We start from the raw sequence: 21856 nt of genomic DNA, 5'->3' as shown, positions 1-21856 counted from the left end.
AAAAAAATACTCATTTTGGCTAGGAGTTATTCTTTTCTGCATACCAAGTTCCTTACCCTTTCAGAATATCAGATTCCAGGCCCTTCAATCCTTTAATGTAAGTGCTGCTCGATCCTGAATAATCCTTATTGTGGCTCCTCTATATTTGAATTGCTTTTTTTTTCTAGCTGTTTGTAGTATTTTTTCCTTGGTCTGATAGTTCTGGAATTTAGCCACAATATTTCTTGGAGTTTTGATTTTGGGGTGTCTTTCAGCAGGTGATCAATGAATTCTTTCAATATCTATTTTACCCTCTGTTTCTATAACATCTGGGTAGTTTTCTTTGATAATTTCCTGGAAAATAGTGTGTAGGCTCTCATAATTTTCAGGAATTCCAATAATTCTCAGATTCTCTCTCCTACCTCTATTTTCCAGGTCTGTTGTTTTCCCAAGTAGGTATTTGATGTTTTTTTTTTCATTGTTTCATTTTTTTGGTTTTGCTTGAATGATTCTTGGTGTGTCCTCAAGTCATTCATTTCCATTTGTTCAATTCTGATTTTTAATGAATTAATTTCTTCATTTACTTTTTTTATTTTTATTTTTTGTAATTGTCCAATTGAGTTTTTAAGCGAGTTGTTTTGTTCTGTGGAACTTTTTTTCCCCATTTTGCCAATGTTATTTTTTTGGAGAGCTATTTTCTTTTTCCAATTTACTAATTTTGTTTTCCTTGGAATTATTTACTTTTTCCAATTCACTAATTATGTTTTTCAAATATTTGATGTCTTTATCTACTCTATCGTTAAATGAATGGGATGACTTATCCAGACCCTCTTGCCAAGCTTCCCTTTCCTTTCCCTTGTAAGAGGCTCTTGTAAGAGCCTTTTTAATTTTTTCTATGAGAGTCTTGTGTGTTGGGGACCAGATCATATCCCATTTTGCAGATTCATCTGGAGACAATCTGTTTTTAGTCTCCTCAGGGTTTGAAATCTGCTCTCTGTCAGTATAGAAGCTATCTATAGTTAGAGCCCACTTTAATTTTTTGCTCATTTTGTCAAAGAAGAATCAGAGAAAACAAATAACAAAAAAAAAGCAAATGTGATCTGATTTGGGGGATAGTGTGGTGCTACCAAGCTTCCTCTACAGACTGCCAGAGGTAGCAGTGAGGCAGCAACAGGACAGCAATAGCTACACTGTGTTTGCACTTTGAGACTCTGAGATCCTGTAGAGTCACTTCTGGTGCTGGGTGGGTGTGCCAACTACGCTAGCACTCAGGATACCTTAGAATCAACTGGAGTCAGGATAAGCAAAAGTCCTTAGTCTTTATTCTTGGTCTTTAGGAATAGAAGTGAAGGAGATGGAAGTAGGATCTCTGCAACTTCCTTCTTCCTTGTCCACCACAAAAGTGACCCTGGCTCATCTTACTCCACCCCCTAGTTCCTCCTATAATCCTCTGTATACATCAATCATTGAGCCAGCACAGGATAGTGAGAAGGGCCATTTTCCAAGCATATGCCTATAGAGTGGTATCCAATCGGTAGTTAGCCTCAAGTGCTTGGCTGTCCTGACCTCACTGCATCTACTCAAGAGTTTCAACCCTCTACAGGTGGCTGTGTCCAAGTCCAAAGAGTCCCTAATGTTTTGAGGTTATAGTCTTTATGCCTAGGTTTTATAGCTTCTCTACTGATCTACTGGCTTACTGCCAGGGCAAAGTAGCTACACTGGTAAAATTCTCCCCGCAGATTTTCTGATGGCTGAGATCACACCACACCCCAACTCTGGTCTGCTCAGTGTGAGCTGCCTTCTGTGCTCTTGCTGCCTGTCTGCAGTCTGCACCTGATCTTATTATCCCCTCCCAGACCTTTTCTGGTGAATTTTGAGGATATCTTCTATTGCTAATGTATTCATGGGTTTTTTCAGTTAAGCACTAATTCCAAGGCTTCATCATGAAAAAAAAAATATTCTGAGGGAAGAAAGAGTTTAGGCAGATATGTGTGTCCTCTCTGCCATCTTAGCCAGAAGCCTCGAGTACAATGCCTTAAAAAAATAATTCAGTCATGTTCACCTAAAGTGCCTTATGATAATACTTCAGGATATGTTTTGAGGATGGAAGAAACAATAAAAGTTCTAAAGCATGAGACAATTTTGTGGTATTTAGGTGGCATAGTGAGTGAATAGACTTTTTGAATTTAAATCAGGAAGAACTGAGTTCAATTCCATCTTCAGATAGTTACTAGCTATGCTCATCTATGTATTGTATAAATATCTATTATTATTACATTGTTCAGGATAATCAGAATAATGATAAGACTTTTTGATAAAAAGATTCTTCATTGATGAGAAGAAGAGATCTTGACTTGAAATGCCTTTCATATTTGAATGGGGCTAGGAAAAACTGCCACGATGATACATATACTAAAATACCCAAAAGTGACTGAGGAAACTTTAAACTGAAAGTAATGAAACTTTAAAAAATCTTGGAACTAGTGTTCTCTCTTACTACATGAGGTGAGAAATATGCCAGAGAAAAATCCATGGCATTATTCTCTGCAGAACTTTTTCATTCTTTTTTTCCTCTCCTTTTTATGGTAATAGATAGAAAATGATGTTTATTCCTTTATAGAGAAATTTATAAATTTTGGTAGGAGACATGGGAATGTTTGGATAAGCAGAGGGGAAAAACATGAAAGAGATGCTAGAAAAGGTATTGCATATATTCAAAGTGAGGTATTTCTATAGTTAATCTTTGGATTTATATACTATTGTACTACAGCACAGACATTGTTCTGAGATACATTTTGTTCAAGAGAATTTATGACATTAAGTAGATAATTGTAATCTCAAATAATGTTTTGAACTATAACTCACATCCTGATAATACTGATAATAAGTGGTTATTAGATGTCCAGCCTTCTTTTCCTTTATACTAAATTTAATTTCATTTCCAGTTACTTCATAACATTTATTTTTTCCAAGACTGATCTATAAGAGTCTTTTGACTGTCTCTCTGTTTCCTAAATAGAAAGTATACATATTAAATTATACACACACATACCTATGTATATACATAGGTATGTGTGTATGTGCAAGTGTGAATAAATAAATATATGTACATGTGCATACACACATACATCAAGCTGTGGTAACAGAAGAATATTTGGCAATAGAACTATCTTAGTGCTTGCATTGATGTGAATTTAGGGTTTTGAAAAGTCATATCATAAAGAAAATATAGAAACATTATGTTTTAAAATTATTCTCTAATAAACAGATCTATAATTTTCAAATTGATGTTTAACAGAATTTCTACTCCCACTAAAAGGCAGTCAAAATTTCAGATAAATCACTGAATGGAATCTTCTTATTAAACATTACTTCATACACATATGCTCAAATTCACACTCACAGGTCCAGTTGATATTTTCTGCTCAATTTGTTCCACAATTTTTCAACTCAGCAAGAGCTGACTAGTTTTGGGCAGGGAATTGCATTAGTTTATGTTTTGTTGTTGAAAATTGGAAGAAAATATCAATGAAATTTGCCAAACAGTTTAAATATTGATATTCAAAGGAAAGAAAGGAGTACCATATATAGCACCAAAATGAAAAATGAGCCAGGGTTTTTAAGTCCAAGACAATGGAGAAGCAAGGCTGGATAGGCAGATAATTTAAGACTGTATATAAAGATAAATGACACTGAAGGAAAAACAAAGATAAGTGGCTAGTGATTACCCAAACCACTGTCAAAGTCACTAGGGGAAAAAAAAAATTCAGCTTGCTATTGCAGTATGATGCGATGCTTTTGTTTGTTACAGATGTGAAAGTATAAGTGGACCTTGGTTTATTAAGTGCATATATTACATAGATAATATATCCAGAAAATGTTTCTTGTTGAAAAAATTAACCCACATGACTAAGAATTTTTATATCACCCATGAATAATTTCTTACAGTGGAAATACTTGAGTAACTGATGTGTAGATAAATTTTGGAAATATTATGAAGTTACTATGCAAAAGATGATTTCTTGTAGATTATGCAAAATATTTTTCATTCCTAGAATTCTGAATAATTTCTTTCTCTCTTAGATTCACTTACATTTTATTTCTTTTACATTGACAAATTAGTTAAATATTTTATCAGTTCCTGACTCCAATCAAGAACAGAAGGGATGTGTATGTGTGCATGTTCATGTGAATGTATGAATGGTATTTCCCTAAGTTGTTTCTTTTGGAAGTTCCAACTTAATGAAATTTTATAATTAGATATATGAACAATATGACTGAAATGCATGAGGCAAATTCTATTTATTTACAATGGATGACACTGATGGATAACAATTGATTATGTATATAACTACTTCTGTGAAATATCTATATGTAACTAGATGAAATATAAATTTATGCTACACATTCACATACATGTGACATTCATGCATGCATACTTACAATGTATATGTACAGGCCATAGTTCATAAAATGTGTATTCAATGACAGACATTCAAACAGACAAAAGGTATACATATAATTTTCCTTTTTATAATTTACTGTCACATATTTAAATTATTAAATGGTATTTATTCATAAAAGACCCTATTTCAAGATCTCCTTTCCACTCTGGACATACATACACCTTATCTATTTGATAAAGAAGTTAGTCCAAGAACTTGACAGCTTGAAAATGAAAAAAAAAAGTAATAGAATAAGAGAATAGAAGAGATAATTAAATTCATATTAAAATATAGAAATTATCAGGGTTTTTGTGCATACACATATATGTGCACGCATGCAATTTTGCAGAATTGTAGTTTTGTTCCACACATGATGTCATCATTGTAAGGGATACCCAGTGTGGAAATTTTGTTTGTTCAGAGAATTTTCTGATCTACTCAGAAACTAAGTAATTTACCAGTGATCATACAAGCTTGTACTCATGAGAGAAATATACTAGAATATATTTCTTCCTAAATTGAAGCTTACCCTAAGATATATACTTAATCTTACTATGCATTATGAAGAATGTTTAAGACTAAAGAACTAATTCCACTTTTTCTATTATCTCCCTCTTCTCATAGGATTATATTAAGCATCTTCCATATTTAGGTGCATACTTAAAATTGAATTTCACAGATAAAGTTGTCTGATATTACCTGAAATATGCATTTGAATATGAAACAATAGAAAAAAGTCTAGTTTCCCAAATTCCCTCATGTGCACTGCACACTTGACTCTTCAGAATAAATGTTGTTATTTTTATGGTTAAAATTCCTTAAATCTATATAGTGGCTTAAAACTGTATCCTTCCCTTTCCAATAGTTCTACTGTAAAGTAGAGAACATAGCTTTTGTAATCTTGATTTTACAGAAAATGAATTGAAGCCTATAGAGATGATGTGACTTGCATATATATATATATATATATGTATTACAGTTAAGTGTGGAACTGGGATATGATCTCAGGCACTATGGTTATAACCAGTGTTTTTGTTTTTGTTTGTTTTTGTTAAAGTGACTTTGAATACTTGTTTACTTTTAAACTAAAAATAATCACATTAATTAGATACTATAGATAGGAAAGATAACATACAGTTATAATTAAGCACTTAGTAAATCCTAGACAGTTTCACAAGTGATATGGATATAAATACCAACAAAACAAGAGGTAATCTTTACCCACAAGAAGCTGACATTCTACTGGAGGAAAACAGATAAAGGGAATTAGAAAGTGGGGGATGTGAGAGGGAGAAATCTAGGGACTAATTTCATTCCATAAAGTTAAAAGTCAAAACTAGAGGAGGATGAAATTGGGGCCTTCTACAAATGAAAGCTCCCAGAAAATCATCACATGCCCAAGATGGGAAATATAATAGTACCAAAAAAAGGGGTCAGGTTGTGAAGGTTGCAGTGTCAGTGGCACATTAATATTCCAAAGTGAAAAGGTCAAAGGTCCTGAAGGAAGTTCCAAGGTAGATGGCAACTGAAATATGTTTTTGGAGAGAAACTTATTAAGTACTAGTGGAGGTGTTTCTTTCTTTCTTTCTTTTTTAATCTCTCTTTCCCCACAACCTATTTTTTCTGTAACTATTACACTTAAAAAAAAAGAACAACTTTTTCAGTAAATGTACCAGTCTCAAAAAAATATATGGAAAGAATTTCCAGGAGCCAAGATGATGGAGTAAGCAATAAATTACTGAACCTTATTTATATTCACCTCCAAACAATTATAAAAGAATGCCCCAAATCAAATTTCAGAACAGCAGAGCTGGCAAAAACAGAGGTTGAAACATTTGTTTTATTCCAAGAAACTTGGAAAATCTACAAATAAGGTCTCAATCATTTAAAAGAGGAGCATGGTACAGTACAATAAGCATCCTAATAAGCCAGCTATAAGCTTCCCTTGAGTAAATCAGCAGAAAATCCTGAGCCTCTGTGTAGTAGAGTAGGCAAATGCCAATACTAGGACCTCTTCCTCCTCATGCATCAGCATTGCCAGAGAAATTGGCACACTCCAGCTCCAAGAACCATGACATTGCCAAGGGCAATGTAGAAACTCCTGAGTGGTTTCAGCACATACCAGATACCAGCATTAGTACACCAGCTCAGCACTAGGTAAACTGCCAAACCCCCTACATTTTCCAGCAGTACCAGAAATTTCTCGCTGTAATCTCTCATCACACTACCAGACATGAAGGAAATTGAAAGAAACAACATCTTAAAAGTTAGAATCGGGCAACTGGAAGTTAAGGATCAATAAATGATTCAAAAGAATTTAAAAAGGAAGAAGAAAATGAAAAAGACCTCATTGGAGAAAAAAAAATAGCTGACTGAAAAAGCACATCCAGGAGTGCCCCTGTCAGAATTATTGGATTGCCTGAAAGTCATAATCAAAAAGAGAACTTGGATAACATCTTTCCAGATTTTATCTAGGAAAACTGCTCAAATATACTGGACTTAAAAAGCAAAATGAACATTGAAGGAATCCACCAATCACCTCATGAAAGAGATCTCCAAATAAAATGTCTAGGAAGTATTATCTAGAACTAACAAGTCAAGGAAAAAATATTGTAAGTGGTCAGAATGGAAAAATTCCCATATCAGAGAGCCACATTCCAGAGTATTAAGGGTTTAGCAAATGCAGCATTAAAGAATAGGACATCATAGAACATGATATTTTGGAAGGCAAAAGAGCTAGAACTAGGAATAAGAATTATTCACTTGACAAAATTAAGCATAATACTCTAAGGGGAAAAATGGCTATTCAATGAAATAAGATTTCATGCCTGCATAGAAAGACCAAAATTAAACAACAACAACAACAACAACGACAACAAAAAATAAATGATCTTCAGTGTCAACAAAGAAGAGAAGAATAAAAAGATAAAAAAGGAAAAGAAAACATGATAACTGAAATGTGTTTTTGAAGAGACACATATCAGGTGCTAGCAGAGATTTTTTTTTTTAATCTGTCTTTCTTCCCCTACAACCTATTTTTTTCTTTAGGTATTATTTTTTTAACTTTTTTTTTGGGGGGGAGATATACCAGAAAAGAAAAGACTGAACTGTTTATATCCCTATATGGGAAGATAATATTTATAATTTACAAAATTGTTTTTCTAGTAATGCAGCTAGAAGAATTATTATATAGGTAGAGACAATGAGGAGAAAGTGAATTTGAGGGGAAAATATTAATTATAATGAAGGAGGAAAAAGTACACTAGATACAGAAATAAAGAAGAGATAGAATGGAGTAAATTATTTCACATGAAGAGTTGTGAAAGACCTATTTTCATAAAGGGGAAGATTAATGGGTGGGCAATGGGCATTGCTCATACCTTACTCTCATAAGTACTCAGGAAAAGAGGAAAACATATATGCAATCAATTGAATATAGAAATACTTCTTTCTGGAGAGGAATTAGGAAAAGAGGAGATATAGTAAATGTATCCAGGGTAGGTGGTGGGTAGGGAGACTGACATGAAAAGCAGATTGGAGGAAGTGATAGGCAGAAACAAAACATTGTTATAAGGAGAGAAAGAGTGAAAAGAGAGAGAGGACAAATAGAAGGAAAAAAATAGTAAGGAGAGAAATACCCAGTAATCATAATTGTGAAGTAAATAGTATGAAATTTCTCCCACTAGAAAAAGAAATGGATCGCAGAGTTCATGGGGGGAAAAAAAGAATCTTACATTATGTTGTTTACAAGAAACATACTTAAAACAGAAAGACACACACACATAAATGTAAAGGGTTGGAGCAGTGTCTACTATGTCTTACCTGGAGAGAGAGAGAGAGACAGAGAGAAACAGAGAAAGAGATGAATAGATAAAAAAAATGATAGGTAGATAAAAGCAGGGGAAGCAGGTCTGATTTCAGGCAAAGTAAAGCAAAGATAGACCTAATTGAAAGAGAAAAAAGGAAACTACATCTTGCTAAAATATATATCAGACAAAGAAGTAATATTAATATTAAACACATGCACTGTGTTATAGCATCCAAATTGTTAAATGAACCATTAAGTGAGTAACAGATTCATGACCAGTGAAGAGATAGAAAACATTATATAATGTAAAATGATAATTTGATTGTATATTTTTTTAATTGCATGAATAAGACCAATGCAACCAAGATTACAAGGAAAGCAGAAAGCTAGAAAACAAGTGTCTGTGTAAAAAGTTTCATTTCTCAACTATTTAGAGAATTGAGTAAAACTGTGCATACCCTTTAATCTAGCAATAACACTACTAGATCACAAATAGATCATTAAAAAGGGGAAAGTCAAAAGTATTTATAGCAACCTTTTTATGGTGGTAAAATTTTGGAAAAAGAAGGATACATACATGCATTTGGGAAATGGCTAGACAAGCTATGGAATATAAATTTAATAGAATACTATCTATTGCATAATTAAAAATGACAAAAAGGCTTATTCCGGAGGGGGGGGAGGGGGAAACTGGAATGCGATGTATAAATCAATGCAAAGTGAAATGAGAAAAACATTGTACACAGTAACAGCAGCAATGTATGACAATTAACTATGAATGACAACAATCCTCAGTAACGCAATAATGCAAAGTATAAAGAACTCAGGAAATAAAATCCTATCCACTTGCAAATATGGGCCATAGAGGTAGATCTTTTTTATTTTCACTTTACATTTTTCATATTTATTTCCCCCCCTTTTGATATGGTTCTTATTTTGCAGTGAAACTAATATGGATATATGTTTTACAGAAAAGCAAACACATAATCTAAAGCAAATTGCTTGGCATTTTTAGAAAAAAAGAAAGGGAAAGAAAAAAAAATTGGAAATGAAAACCTTATAAAAATTACCTTGACATGTAATTGGGAAAAACAGAATTATTATTTTAAAACTAAATAAATAGTTTAAAGAAAACTGTACGGAAAAACTAAAACCAAACTATGTAATAATAAAATTAAAAAAAACATAATTAAAATAATTTATTTTCAAGGGCTATAATGTCATTAAAAGCTAATAAGTGGAGGTGGAGCCAAGATGGTGGAGAAGATACACATTTCTCTCTGACTTTCTCTAAAACCCTTACACTAATTCCTAAATCCAGCCTTCGAATTACCTCTGAACTGGCAGAACTCAAAAATATTGCAAGTACAACAAATTACCAGTGGAAGATAATTTTGCAAATCACCAGAAAAAGTCTGTTTCAATTGGAAATGGGAGAGAGATAGCCAGCGCAACCAGCTGACCACAAATGCCAGCTCAGACAGTGCAGAGTCCCTGGGCATTGCTGATTTTGCATGGCAGAGAATCTAAGGGGGAAAATCCACAGGAATCTACAACAGTGTTGGCCATTCTGCCCTGGTTGCAAGCCAGTAGATCAACAGAGAAGATATAAAACATCCAACACAAACAAAAAAGATCAATAGCAAACCAAAAAATGGCAGAATCTCTCCAGATCTGACCAGAGAGTGAATTAGCACTAACTCAGCTCAGGTGCAGCTGCTTGGAAAACCTCCCCTTGCCCTTAAGGCAGACCTTAATGAGTAAAAAAAGTAAAGAGGGCTCTAACAATTGACAGCTTTTATGGCTAAATAGAAGAACATATTTAAACCCTGAGAAGACTAAAGATAAGATTGTCTCCAGATGAAACCCCAAAAGGCAATATAACCTGATCCTCTCACACAAGGCTCCCCTAGCATAAATAAAAAAGGATCTGAAAAGAGAGCTAGAAGAAAAATGGGGAAAGGAAATTTAAAAAAAAAATTGCAAGAGGATTTGGAAAAGGCAACACAGAAACTATCTGAAGAAAATTCACTAGAAAATAGACTTAGTGAAATAGAAAAAGCAGAAACTCATTAAAAGATATATTTAATAAAATGGAAAAAGAAAGCAGCTCCCATTAAAAAAGAATTTGTGACACAGAAAAATAAAATAATTAATTAACAAACAGAATCCTTTAAAACAGAATTTGTGAAATGGAAAAAAAAAATCCCATAGAACAAAACAACTCATTTAAAAATTCAACTGAACAAATACTAAAAGAAGTAAAAAAAAAAAAAAAAAAGGTAAAGGAAGAAAATAACTCACTAAAATTCATAATTGAACAAATGGAAATGAATGACTCAATGAGACAACAAGAATCAGTCAAGAAAAAACAAAAACAAAAAAAATTAAAAATAGAAAAAATATAGAATACCTAATGGGGAAAATGACAGACCTGGAAAATAGATCTAGTTGTCACACAATACTAATGGTTAAGTATTATTTAGCCTAATAAGTTTCTCCTTGCTGCCTTTAGGATTCCTCTGATGATGGCTTGCACGAGGAAAAACTTGGCAGAGACAGAAGAACAAAGACAGTTGGAAGAGCTTTCATATTGCCAGCTGAGAGGGTGACCCTGTGATCCTCCAGTACTTGCTAACTATTTCTCCAACTATCTGGCAGACAGAGAGTAAAATCAGAAGATCACCTCTACATACTGCAGGTATGGATCATGGGCTGTTAGAGTCCTGGATTTGTAGCCAAAAGATAGCTTGAGGGAATAGTAGAGCCCAGTGAAGGCTTTTTAAGGAGGGGAGATTGGGCATTTTTGAAGGCAGTATGAAAGGAATCACCAGATAGAGGTTGAAAATTTGAGATAACAGGGGATGATAGATATTGAAATCTTCCTGAGAATTTGAAGACAAAGAGGATTAAGGATTGGCCTTGGCAAGGAGAAGGACCACCTCCTTGTTAGAACCTGAGGGAGAGGAGAAAGTAAGAGATAGTTTCAAGGGGTTCTCAGATTAAAAGAACTAGAGAAGAGTAAATTCATGTATAATGGCTTCAATTTTCTCAGCCTAATAAAAGAAAAGGAATTCAGCTGAGAAAGAGGGGAGGAGAGAATAGAGAGCACAAGGTTTGAAATAACTTCTAAGGGAAGTGAAAAAGGGAATTAATCAAAGAGACAATCTAAGGATTATTGGACTCCCTGAAATACATGATTGAAAAAAAAGACCCTAGACACTATCTTTCAGAAAATCATCAAAGAGAACTGCCTAGATATCATAGAAACTGAAGGTAAGATGACCATTGAAAGAATTCACCAAATGCCTCCTGAAAGAGACCCTAAAATTAAACCTAGCAAGGAATATCACAGCTAAATTTGAGAACTATTGGACCAAGGGAAACATATTATAAGCAGTCAGAAAAAAATCCAAATACCAAGAGGTCACAATAAGGATTACTCAGAACTAAGCACCTTCCACTTTAAAGAATCAAAGAGCCTGGAATCTGATATTCTGAAAGGCATAGGAACTTGGAATCCAGGCAAGAATAAATTACCCTGCTAAATTGAGCATTTTCTTTCAAGGAAGAAGATGGACATTCAATGAAACTGATGAATTCCATTTATTTTTGACAAAAAGACTAGAGCTAAACAGCAAAATAAAATGACCTCTAAATATAGAACTCAAGAAAAGCATTAAAAGTTAAAAGAAAAAAAAAGCTTTTGAGAAATGTATTTCTGTTATAGATACACATTGAGAGTATATATATAATCTAATTTTACTATTATGATACAAAAAAAATAAACTAGACATGGAAAGGGGATTGTAACAGAAAAAAAAAAAGGAGAAAGTAAAGGTAAAATGAGGGAAATTACATCTCAGGAAGAGGCAAAGAAAACATATTATAATTGAAGCAAAAAAGGGAAAGTGATGAATATTGTGTGGCTTATCCTCATCAGATTTGGCCCTCAAAAAAGAATGTTAAATATATTTGGTTTCACCCAGAAACACCTCTCATCTTATAGGAAAATAGGAAGGGAAAGGGGAAAAGAAAAGGGATAGGTTAATTGAAAGGAAAAGAGTAATAGTAGGGGAAATATATAAGAAAGGAGGAAGTTCTCTAAAGGGGAAAGACTGCTTGAGGCAAGTAGTGCTCATAAGTAAAATACTGGGGAAGAAGTAGAGGAGAAAAGGAGAGACAAAAGTATAATTTGAGGTTAATAAGGTGGTAGGAAATACAGAATTAGTAGTTTTAACTATAGATGTGAATGGAGCGAACTCTCCCATAAAATATAAGCAGATAGCAGACTGGATTAAAAGTCAAAATACTATATGTTGTTTACAAGAAACACATTTAAAGTGGAGGGATATACACAGAATAAATAAATGTAAAAGGCTTAAACAGAATCTATTATGCTTCATGTGAAGTAAAAAAAAAAAAAAAAAAAAAGCAGGGGTAGTCATCTTAATCTCAGATCAAGCAAAAGCAAAAAATGATCTAATTTAAAATGATAAGGAAGGAAACTGTATCTTGCTAAAGGATACCACAGATAATGAAGCAATATCAATATTAAACATATATGCACCAAGTGGTGTAGCATCTAAATTCCTAAAGGAGAAGTTAAGAGAGTTGCAAGAAGAAATAGACAGTAAAACTATAATAGTGAGAGATCTCAAACTTGCTCTCTCAGAACTCGATAAATCAAAAAGCAAAATAAATAAAAAATAAGTTAAGAGGTAAATAGAATACTAGGAAAAAAAAAAACTAGACATGATAGCTTTTTGGGAAAAAATGAATGGAGACAGAAAGGAGTAAACTTTTTTTCTCTGCAGTTCATGAAACCTATATAAAAACTGACCATATATTAAGACATAAAGAACTCAAAATCAAATGCAGAAAGGCAAAAATAGTAAATACATTTTTGTCACATCATGTTGCAATAAAAATGACATGCAATAAAGAGCCAGGGGAAAATAGACCAAAAAGGAATTAGAAACTAAATAATCTCCTCCTAAAGAATGAATGAGTGAAACAGCAAAGCATAGACACAACCAATAATTTCATCCAAGAGAATGACAATAATGAGACAACATACATAAATTTATGGGATGCAATCAAAGTGGTAATAAGGGGAAATTATACATTTCTAGATGCTTTCTTGCATAAAATCAAGAAAGGGAAGATCAATAAATAAATGGGGCTTGCAACTAAAAAACCTAGACAAAGAACAAATTAAAAACCCCCAATCAAATACCAAACTTGAAATTCTAAAAATAAAATGAGAGATCAACAAAATTGAAAAAAAAAAAACTATTGATTTAATAAATAAAACTAAGAGTTGGTTTTATGAAAAACAACAACAACATAAACAAACATTTTGTTAATTTGATTAGAAAAAGGAAAGAGAAAAATCAAATTGTTAGTCTCAAAAATTAAAAGGGAGAACTATCCACCAATGAAAGGAAACTAGAAAAAATATCAGGAATTACTTGCCCAACTTCATGCCAATAAATTTGACAACCTAAGTGAAATGGAAGAATACCTACAAAAATACAGATCACCAGATTATAAGAAGAGAAAATAAATTATTTAAATAGTACCATTTTAGAAAAAGAAATAGAAAAAGCAATTAATCAACTCCCTAAGAAAAAAATCCCCAGGACCAGATGGATTTACATGTGATTTCTATGAAACTTTTAAAGAACAATTAACTCCAATACTATGTAAACTATTTGAAAAAATAGGGAATGAAGGACTCCTACCAAATTTGTTTTATGACACAGACATGGTACTGATAACTAAACTAAGCGGAATGAAAACAGAGAAAGAAAATTATAGGCCAATCTCTCTAAAGAATATTGATGAAAAATCTTAAACAGAAGATTAGCAAAGAGATTACAGATAATCATCCCCAGGATAATACACTATGACCAAGTAGGATTTATACCAAGAGTGCTGGGCTGGTTCAATATTAGGAAAACTATTAGCTTAATTGATTATATCAATAACTAAATTAAACAAACAAACAAAAAAAACTTCTGAGTATCTCAATAGATGCAAAAAAAGTATTTGATATAGTCCAACGCCCATTCCTATTAAAAAACACTAGAGATTATAGAAATAAATGGACCTTTCCTTAAAACAGTCAGTAGCATCTATTTAAAACTATCAACAAGCATCTTATGTAATGGGGATAAACCAGAATCATTCCCAATAAGATTGGGGTGAAACAAGGTTGCTCACTATCACCATTGCTATTCAATATTGTAATAATAGTACTTGACATAGTAGCCTTGACAATAAGAGAAGAAAAAATGGAACTAGAGTAAGTAATGAGGAAACCAAATTATCACCCTTTGCAGATGATATAATAGTATATTTAGATAACTCCCCAGAATCAATTGAAAAACTATTAGAAATAATTCACAACTTTAGCAAAGTTGTAGGATACAAAATAAGTCCACATAAATCATCAGCATTCTTATACATCACTAAAAAAATCCAATAGCAAGAGATAAAAAGAGAAATTCTTTTTAAAATAAGCATCAATAGTATAAAATATTTGGGAATATATCTGCTAAGGAAATGTCAGGAACTATATGAGCAAAACTGCAAAACACTTTCCACACAAATAAGTCAGATCTAAGCAATTTGGAAAAATATCAAGTGCTTGTGGACAGGTCGAGCAAATATAATAAAGATGACAACACTCCCTAAACTAATCGACTTATTGAATGCTATACCAATCAATCTCCCAAGAAGCTATCTTACTGAACTGGAAAAAAAAATCAGCAATATTCATCTGGAAGGACAAAATATCAAGAATTTCAAGGAAATTAATGAAGAGAAAAGGAAATGAAGGTGGCCTACTCTACCATATCTAAAAATATATTATAAAGCAGTGGTCATCAAAACCATTTGGTACTGGCTAAGAAATAGAGAACTTGATAAGTGGAACAGGTTAGACTCACAGAACAAAATATTCAATGACTATAGCAATCTAGAATTTGAGAAACCTAAAGGCTCCAGCTTTGGGGATAAGAATTCACTATTTGATAAAAACTGCTGGGAAAATTACAAACTAGTATGTCAGAAAGTAGGCATAGACCCAGTCCTAGTACTCTATAAGGTCGAAATGGGTTCATGATCTAGATATAAAAACGATATAATAAACAAATTAAAAAAAAGAATAATTTACTTCTCAGATTTGTGGAGGAGGAAGGAATTTGTGACCAAAGAAGAAGAGAACATTATTGATTATAAAATAGATCATTTTGATTATGTTAAGTTAATTTTTTTGTACAAATAAAACTAATACAGACAAGATTAGAAGGGAAGCAAAAAACTAATAAAACACTTTTACATCCAAAGGATCTGATAAAGGCCTCATTTCTAAAATATATTGAGTATTGACTCAAATTTATAATAATTCAAGCCATTCTCCAATTGAAAACTGGTCAAATGATCTGAATAGAAAATTTTTAGATGAAGAAATTGAAACTATTTGTAGCTACATGAAAAGGTGCTCCAAATCATTATTGATCAGAGAAATGCAAATTAAGACAAATTAAGACAACTCTGACATGCAAGTACACATTTGTCAGATTGGCTAAGATGCCAGGAAAAGATAATTACAAATGTGGGAGGGGATGTGGGAAAACTGGGACACTGATACATTTTTGGTGAATGGATCAAACCATTCTAGAGAGCTGTTTGGAACTATGTTCAAAAAGTTATGAAACTGTGCATATTGTTTGATCCAGCAGTGTTTCTACTGGAATTATATCCCAAAGAGAACCTAAAGGAGGGAAAGGAACCCACATGTGCAAAAATGTTTGTGGCAGCCCTCTTTGTAGTGGCAAGAAACTGGAAACTGAGTGTATGCCCATCGATTGAAGAATGGCTGAATAAATTCTGATATATGAATGCTATGGAATACTATTGTTAGGTAAGAAAGGACCAGCAAGATATTTTTAGCGAGGTTCAGAAAGACCTATATGAATTGATGCTAAGTGAAATGAGCAGAACCAGGTTATCATTATACATAGCAACAAGACTATATAAGGATCAATTCTGGTGGAAGTGGCTCTCTTCATTATTGAGATGATTCAAACTAGTTCCACTTGTGCAGTGGCAAATAGAGGCATCTATACCCAAAAAGAGAACTGTGGGAACAGAGTATGGAACACAACATAGTATTCTCATTCTCTCTGTTGTTATTTGCTTACATTGTGTTTTCTTTCTCAGTTTTTTTTCTTCCTTCTTGATCTGATTTTTCTTATGCAACAACATAATTGCATCAATATGTGTACATATATTGTATCTAACATATGTTTCAACATATTTAACATGTATCGGACTACCTGCTAGCTAGGGTAGGGGGTGGAGGGAAATTTGCAACAAAAGGTCAAGTAAGGGTCAATGTTGCAAAAATTAACTATCCTTTGTATCCTTTGTAAATAAAAAGCTCCAATTAAAAAAAAAAAACTAATAAGGAAGTCAATAAAATGAGTATAAAGGGGAAGGAAGATGGTGGGAACTTTTTTCAGAAAATTGCAGTTTTAAAATCAGTAACTATCATGGATAAAAGAAAAAAAAAAGAAATATTACAGCTACAGAAATATTACAAATTAATTAATGAGCTAATGATATGAACTTTTAATAAGAACATACTTTATACAAAATATTATATTAATAAGTGATGATGTTACAATTATAAAAGAAAGACTAACCTTTCTCTCAGGGGATTTATATTTTAATAAGGAAGACAAGAAATATGGAAAATTTTTTCAATAGCAAGTCAAATGGTTTAATCCTATAGTTTTTATAGTAGGAGGAATGTTTTTATTTATTTTATTGTTGTCTCTTCTTTAATTCCATTTCCACCATTAAAATATCAATATCTGATGTTGAATCATTTGACAATACTAAAGATATTGTCATTGCCAACTTTCTTTTCAGTATCTTCAACAGCTGTAAAACTATAACTTCTGGAAATTTAGTTACCAAGCTCCAGCTTCAGAAAGACAGCTTTTCAATATAGTGATTGTGAGAGCTAGGTTAAAAACAGGAGTACTGTTCTTGGAGGTTACTTCTACTCCCATAACTCCTGTTTCGATATATTGATGAGAAATGGTCATCTGTTTGCCATTAGAGATGATGAGGAAGTTGGGTCTCCTTTTCACAATGATTTTTCTTCATAATGATTTTTTTGGATAATGGAATTAAAACAAATATGATAGTTTGGAGGGCACTTTTATTTCCAAGTTTTTTGATTGAAAGTTCTAGGCTCTATTCTTCAAGGTCTGTTGTGAAATGGCCATGAAAGAGGTGGCAAAGCATTGACTGGAAAGGAAACTATGGATTTAAAAAAAATATTTTATAGAATTCATATCACAATATGTCCAGCATAGTTTGGATTACACTGTCTCCCATTCTCTCCCTGGGCTAACTTCCTGCCTTATGTAGATTTGCCTGCCTTATAAATTCTGATTAATTGATGGTTTGTGTGGATGGCTGACCCTCTAATCTATTGGTGTTGTTTCACTGGATGATGACTATGAGCACTAGGATGAAAATGGGACCAGTTTTATGGAAAGTGTTGCCTCTCTTCGGGATCTTATAATCATGTGATTATAAATATCAGCTTATCAGAGATTACTGCTTGTGGTGCTAAGGAAGCTGGGATCTTTTCTATAATGTGATTTACTCCTGCACACAAAAACACACAGAAACACACATATATATGTATATTCATATAAAGAGAGACAAAGAGAAAGGGTGGGGAGGGAGAGGGAGAGAGAATAGAAAATCTGAGAATAGGAATAACCTACTTTTAAGGTAGTTCAAATTCTCACTTAATGTGATGGTCCCTATAATAGTTTTCCTAAGATATTATGTCCTTTCATTAGTACCTTAAATGATATAATAATAACCATCTTATAAAATAGTTTATTCCATTACTATATAGCTTTGCAATGAGGGCATTTGCTTCTTATGTTGGGGTGGTATCTTTCTCTTTGTAGTTTCCAAATTTTTTATTTTTCCTATCTGACACAGTACAACAGAAGGAAAAAAGGAAAAAAAAAGGAAATAACTGTTATCTTAGTTTTAAGGCACATCTTTAAGGTCTTTTTATATTGTGGGAGAAAAAAAAATCCTATGAATCAATCAATTAACAAACATTTATCAAACACTTTATGTGTGCATGACAGTCGGGATTCGTCATTAGAGATATAAAGGAAGCAATGATTAAAATCCATGTTAATAAAAAATTTGCATTCTATTGGACAAAAAATCATTTTCCTATTTAAGAAGATACAAAATGAACACAAAGGAATTTTGTGGAAGGGGAGGGTACTAAGAGCAAAATAGTATTTATGTATTTTTAAAGCAATATGGATATAGAATTAAAAATTCAACTGTTATAAACCTAGGTGATTTAGAACAAGTTATTTGAGGTGCAACATTAAGTTGAACAACACAAATGCACATATAACTAAGAAATGGCAGTTGTCCATTGAGGGGAATTGAGTCATACTTGATGGTAATAGATAATAATCAAAAGAATTAGAGACATGAAATCTGTAGGAAACTTGCATTAAATTTGTTTTGATTATGCAACAATTTTATATGCTTCTTTAAAGAGAAAAGGGAATATATTTATAATGTATACATGTACATGTATAAGATATATATTTCTGTGTCTATATTCATAGATATTATAAATGTGTGTGTATATATGTATTAGCCAAACTTTTATCAAAATTTTGAAAATAGAATTTCAGAATTAGGCAAAGTGGGCAAAGACACTGATGAGTTTAAAAATATTTTATTGAATTTGATTCACAAAATGTTAAAATGCCCACTACAGTTCTCTGTGGAATATTGATTGGAGGCTATGGATAAGCATTATACAAGATGAAGAAGGTATGATTGCAACCTTAATTGGTATAAGAAGTTAAGCCCATTAATGAAATGCCAGATCCAAATAAACACTAAATTTATGAGAGTATCAATTACACTGACTACAATAGGTTGACATTATTTTTAAAAATCACAGTTTTTCAGAATTGGTAGGTTTTTTGGTCATCGTCTTTATTGAACAACATAACCCTCTTCATAATACGTTTGTGAAGAAACTTAGAAATACTTGTAAGAACTGATGCTCAGTAAAATGTAGAGAAAAGCAACAGAGGAGTTTAAATAATAACAATGTATTAAAAACTAAATTACTTTGAAAAACTTGAGAACTTTAATCAATTCCACATTCAACCACAATACCAGACCATGATGATGAAAACTGCTATTCATCTATTTGACAGAAACATGATGGTATAAAATGAGAAATGTATTTTTAGACATCACCAATATGGACAAGATTTTATCTGATTATGCATTTTTGTTACGAATATTGTTTTTCTTTTTCCCTTTGTAGGGAGAAAAGTTGATGATGAATCAAAATTAAATGAGGAATACAATCAGCTTTAAAGTTGTGTCTGTCAGGCAAAATTATTTTTTACTTGAGGTGATAAGCCCTGGAAGACAGGAGGTAATGACACATTTAAGGGATAGTCAGACTAAGCACTATTAAGAACTTCCTAAAAGAATTGCTTTAGAATTGTCTCTTCCTCTTCCTACCTGTGTGAATTGAGGTAGGCCACTTAACAGACCTAAGCCTTAAGTTCCTCATTTTCGAAATTGGAGAAAGGATTAGGGTGCATTAATTGATATACATTGCTTTCCAATTCTGAAATTGTATATTTAAAATTTAGATTAAAAGTTTGGTTATATCATCATTTCCTTGCTACTCAGGTCAAAAGCTTATAGACATAAAACTCCAGACCTTGTTCACTAATAAATATATTATGGAAAATTATTTTGATGTAAGGTATTACATATATTCAGTTGGTTCTTTAAAAATTTTTTTTTTCTCTTAATAGTTAAGATGATCCCTGGAGAAAAAGGCAAGTTTGTATTTTATAATTCAGAGCAAGTATGCTATCAAGAGATGTAAAGCTCTTGACCAAACATAATTCATCCTTGCTACTTTTTAATGTAACTTGCATTTAAAGTTCTCCCCAGAGAGAGTAGACGATAGATATTTGACCTTTCACAAAACTATACCTTTAGTACTTAATTATAAACACTTGCTTGAAGGGTTCTCTTTCTAGAGACTGATCTAGAGGCTGATCCCTTTCTTTTTTCTACATTAAAAAAATACCTTTATAGTTCTTAATTTCACATACTGATTCTCTTTTTTTCTCCTCTGAAAGAAAATAATTTTAATAGTTGTCATTTTAAGTAATCCTTCTTATATCTAAAGCTATTTATCTTGGTTTTTCTAATTAATTAATATATCACTCTGATCAAGTCATTTTATTCATCATTTGCATGAACTTTTATTTTAATCTTCATATAATTATATCTCCCTATCTCTTTTATAAAGTTGTTTGTGAAAGAAAGAAGAGAAGAGAGAGAGAACAAGAGGGGGTGAAGGAAGAGGAGGGGGAGGAGGGAGAGATAGAGGACAATAAGGAGAGATAGAGAAGAGTGAAGGGAGAGAGATAGAGAAGGATGAAAGAAGAGAGAAAGAGAAGAAGGAAGGAAGGGAGGGAGAAAGAAAGAGAGGGAGGAAGGAACGAAGAAAGGAAGGAAGAAAGGAAAGAAGGAAGGAAGGAAGGAAAAAGGAAAGAAGGACAGTAGGAAGGTAGGAAGGAAGGAGATGGAGGGGAAAAATGAAAAAGAGAAAGAGATAGAGGAGGAGGTGAAGGACAATGAACAATGGAGGGGGAGAAAGGAGATGAGAGTTAAGCAGGAAAAGGAGAAGGCAGAAAGGAGAGAATAGTTTATTTTTTTAATGCAGTTTTCAGAGATCTATAAATTTTAGAAAGTTCAACAATGCCATCTAGAGGCAAAATAAATTAAATGCTATAATCTTAACTTTTATGTATTTTTATTTCATTTTGTCTATTTCTGCTTTTACTTGGAATTCTGCAATATTATAGGTGTTAGCCAAAAGATTCCTAGGTTTAATTATGCATTGATAATAATTCTATATCGAAGCTTTTCAGCAACGAATCAGAAATATTTTAGCACCTCTTATATACTTTGATATCAGGACTTAATTAATTCACAATAATTCATTGCTAGATAATGAACTCCAGAGAAGTGAGAATGTAGATAGACAATACTATTCTACATTCCATCCTCCCCTGTCCCACATACTCTTGGGGATGATAGAATATTTCATACCAATATTTCAAGATAAGCTTCCAAATATTTTTTGTTGAATCTAGGAGTCAGGCACTAAAGTAAGAATCCATTTGAATTTAATTTCTTTACAGAAAATAAAAAAGGGAAAAAAGGAAAAAAAAAGGCAATATATACTGTAGGGTTGAGAGTTCAATTGATTCAAAAACCTTTTAACAACTATAGAAATTCTTTTAATGTTCTTTTGAAAAGTTTCAACAAGTAATGTAATCACAACTTATCAAGACAGTTCCTGGATTATATAGCAGGTAAGAAAATACAGAGAAGTCATATGCCCTTCTCTCAGTATCTAATTTCTACCCAGCATCTAGTCTTTTCTGCCTTTGGGACCCAAAGAGTAACTTGGAGGCACTTAAAATTGGAATAC

The sequence above is a fragment of the Antechinus flavipes genome, chromosome 3, assembly GCF_016432865.1.
Source record: "Antechinus flavipes isolate AdamAnt ecotype Samford, QLD, Australia chromosome 3, AdamAnt_v2, whole genome shotgun sequence".
NCBI classification, from domain to species: Eukaryota; Metazoa; Chordata; class Mammalia; order Dasyuromorphia; family Dasyuridae; genus Antechinus; species Antechinus flavipes.
Note: the sequence above shows the minus strand (reverse complement) of the source record.